We start from the raw sequence: 2,500 nt of genomic DNA on the forward strand, positions 1-2,500 counted from the left end.
TTTTTAAAGTCGCTAATTCGTCTTTAAGTCACTAGCTCTTTACGCCTAGTGCGACGACTATTTGTTCAAAGCCCGGCAAATACGCCAGTCGTCGGGCTTGAACTCAATTGCCCTTAGCGACTACTTGGGAGTGAGTGGAAAAATACACCCACCGCTACGATTCTAAGTCAAACGCATGAGCAAAAAGTCTCTGCATCATCTCTGTCAATTTCTCTTGAAACAAGATATAGCGGGCTCTGCCAGAAGCAAAGCCCTTCCAAAAATACGTTGAACTCATGAGTGTTCCTCTCCACGGAAGTCTTTAGTAAAAGGCGAAAGGCTTGTGCGTAATGAAGAGAAACCAGAGTCGTATGGAAGTCAGAGGTCGGGGCCCGAGACACACACACTGTGCACTCTAGGCCGGTAACTCGCGGGTGGTCACCCAACCCACTCTGCCAACTTTTCGAGGGCTGTGTGTGGGTAAAAAGTCACAGACAGACAGACAGACAGACAGACAGACAGACAGACAGACAGACACTCACTCACTATCCTGGCCAACGTTTTTTTTTTTTTTTTTTTTTTTTTTTTTTTTTTTTTTAAGTAAAATGGCGGGAAACGGGGGAACCCATGAAAAGCGCTTCGCCCTACTTTCACTTTGGATCTTTCTTCTTTTTCCTTGCTAGCTTTGTCTCTTTCTTTTTTATCCTTGACAACGGGAGAATGCACCGTTCCCGGAGGTACTGCAATACCGGGTCGATGCGTGGAGCGGACGGAGCAAGCCCCATTTCCGACTCCCTGTTCGAAAAATCCATTTAATATGTAGTCCCCCGATGGGGGACGTATCAGATATTAAACTGATAAGAACAGATTTTTTTTTTTATAAAATATATTTATTACCTTCCATAACCAACAAAAATCTTCCAACATTTACATAATTTCAAATCATTTCTTTTAAACCAACAAAATCATTCTCAAAATTCTACTAAATAACCAAACCAATCCTCAATTTTCCATAAATTCAAAATAATATCTTCCTAACAAACCTTTATTACCTCCAAAACCTTAACTCTTCAATCTTTACATACCATCAAAAACTATATTTCTCTAACCAACAAAAAACCTCTCCATAAATTAACAACCGCCAAAAATAATAACTTCTAGAGGAGCATCCTCCCTCCCGCTCCCCTCTCCCATCTAACCACCAACACAAAATTACCATTCAGTGCCATCTCCCTCCCTCTGTCCCACCCTCAAAGCCCTCCCTTCACCCTCCTCCACACTACTGACCGGGGACCCTATGCCCCCATACAGGTATCCTGTACCTCCCTCCATCCCCCTGCTCAATGCCATCACCTGGCGGTCCAACTCCTCCAGCGGAGTGAAAGAAGAAGAAGGAGAGGGAGCCCACGAAGGTCCTGCCACTTCTCCCTCTCCCCCCCTCTCCCCACCCTCTCTCCTCCTCCCGCTGTCCACAGGCTCCACCCTCTTCTTCCTCCTCTTTTCCTGTAACGACCCCAAGGGTCCCATTCTCTCCCTCTCCCTATCCTCCTCCTCATACATCCCCTTCTCCCTCATCTCCTTTCCAAATTCCCTCTCATACCCTTCAAGCACCCTCTTAAAATCCTCGTCCTTCATCTTCCTCAACCACTTTGTAAGAGATGAAGAAGTATTCTTATATTCCCCCCTCACCCATGTCTCCCTCGGCCCTGTCAATTCTTCCCTCTCCCGTATAGCCCCATACAAAGCTCTTCTCTTCTCCTCCTCTATCCTACCTATTTTCTTCCTCCCAACCCCCTCCTCTTTCCCTTTCTCCTTCCTTTTCTCTCCTTTTCCCTCCTTCCCTTCCTCTCCCTCTAACCCGACCACCACTCCTACCATTTCGACCACCTCTCCTTCTGTTTCAACCTCCTCTCCTTCCCTCTCAACCATCACTCCTTCCATCCCAGCCACCTCTCCTTCTGTCCCAGCCACCACTCCTTCTGTCCCAGCCACCACTCCTTCTGTCCCGTCCACCACTCCTTCTATCTCGGCCACCACTCCCTCTGTCCCGGCCACCTCTCCTTCTGTCCCGGCCACCACTCCTTCTGTCCCATCCTCCTCTCCTTCTTTCCCGTCCCTCTTCTTCTCTTTCTCCTCTTCTCTCTCTGGCTCCTTCGATGCCGTTCCTCCTCCTCTGCCACCATCTCCTGCGCGCTCCTCTCCTCTTCTACCCCCATCCCCCGCTCTCGCTCCCCCCCCAGCTGCAGACGCGTATGACCTCTGCCTGGCAGGGCAGTCACGCCACAGGTGTGCTACTGAGTCACACCCGTGACATGCCTTCGGCTTGACACACTCCCTCGCCTCGTGCTCGCCCGACCCACAGTACCTGCACTTCTTCTCACTGCATGATGCTAAAGTATGGCCGTAGGCCATACAACGCCTGCAATACGGGGGCTGACGTGCGTAATGCAACGTCCCCCTGTCAGCCCCCAGGGAGAACATCGCCGGAGGATGGAGGTAACCACCCACCCCCTTTGGGTCC

General features: G+C 49.8%; 1 non-coding gene and 1 pseudogene across 1 annotated transcript; both read right to left on the bottom strand.

The window, feature by feature from the left end:
- Nucleotides 1–232: 232 nt before the first annotated feature.
- Nucleotides 233–349, bottom strand: LOC120035785. The gene has a single exon (XR_005474310.1). It is a non-coding gene; the product is annotated as a U5 spliceosomal RNA (small nuclear RNA).
- A 345-nt stretch (nucleotides 350–694) lies between these two features.
- Nucleotides 695–869, bottom strand: LOC120035815 (annotated as a pseudogene).
- Nucleotides 870–2,500: the final 1,631 nt, after the last annotated feature.

This window comes from Salvelinus namaycush, unplaced genomic scaffold, assembly GCF_016432855.1.
Source record: "Salvelinus namaycush isolate Seneca unplaced genomic scaffold, SaNama_1.0 Scaffold1108, whole genome shotgun sequence".
Lineage (NCBI taxonomy): Eukaryota > Metazoa > Chordata > Actinopteri > Salmoniformes > Salmonidae > Salvelinus > Salvelinus namaycush.